The following is a 1,238-nucleotide window of genomic DNA, read 5'->3' as shown; positions in this document are numbered from 1 at the left end:
TTATTGAATTTGTGCCAGTTATGGAATTTCCCCTGCTTCATCCCAGAGCTGCCAAGAGAAGACAAAAGAGTTTTAGGAGAATTGTTATAAAGTATTAACATATCATTTGTGCTTTATTGGTTTATGACGACAAATGAAGACTGTGCTGCTTACCAGTGTTTTGTAATGCATCACAGACACAAAGCCACAAATTCTTGGTTAAGTGTTGGTGGGTTCTCTGATTTCCATGGTCTTAGATTTTATAGTTTTGAATTAAAGCTCTGGTTTACAGTTGACAGAGCAACACTTGCATCAGTTTAAGTTAAACTCAGGAATTACTGGAAAAATATTATCACCTGAGAAGAGGTGACATGACATGACTTCACCTCTGGTAAAGTTTAAGATTTTTTTCTTTATTTCTCATTAGAATTCATCTCTGCTGTGGATCTGTCCTTCAACACAACGTTGAGCAGCCTCCAAGACCGTCTCCTTGTTTTCTTCCATTAGAGAGGGGCTGACTCATAGTGTCACACTGTTGGGTTGTAAAATAGCAGCAAGAGTAGATTGAGATCAGCTTTGGCTAGTGCCTACTGTCTGGCTGCAAACATGGCCGCACTTGAAGTCAGGCATCTGGAGCAGAGGAAACAGTCCCCCAAGGAGGCAGGGAGGGATTCTGAGACCAGAAAAGGCTCTTGCTCTGCTCCTGTTCAAGCAACACAGGTTCTTTCAGGCTAGAAGGACTCATTTGCCAGCCCGGACCTAACTCCTCCTGTAGTGACATCTGTCTGCTTCTCACGTACCCATCCGTTCTAGGCTGGTTAGTGATGGCAAATTCTGACTCATCGTCCAATGGTCTAATCTGTGAGCAGTCTGAGGGCTCGACTCAGTTGGTTGATGACTGCCATTATTTTAGAAGTATTGGGAAGGCGCTGGACGGTGGTGGCGCATGCCTTTAATCCCAGCACTTGGGATGCAGAGGCAGGTGGATCTCTGTGAGTTTGAGGCCAGCCTGGTCTACAAGAGCTAGTTCCAGGACAGGTTCCAAAGCTACAGAGAAAACAAACAAACAAAAAGTATGGGGAAGGAACTGTCTCATGTCATATCTGTTCTACTGAAGCACTTCCTTGTTTTAAATGTAACAAAGAGGCTAAGAAGGGCTTCATCTTCTCTCTAGACTGGAGCACAAGAATTTGTTCTCCACCAAAACCTGAAATAGCAGGAGTGAGGTGGGACTGAATTGGGCTTAAAATCTGTCTTTT

This window comes from Microtus ochrogaster, chromosome 21 (genome assembly GCF_000317375.1).
Source record: "Microtus ochrogaster isolate Prairie Vole_2 chromosome 21, MicOch1.0, whole genome shotgun sequence".
Classification (NCBI taxonomy): Eukaryota; Metazoa; Chordata; class Mammalia; order Rodentia; family Cricetidae; genus Microtus; species Microtus ochrogaster.
Note: the sequence above shows the minus strand (reverse complement) of the source record.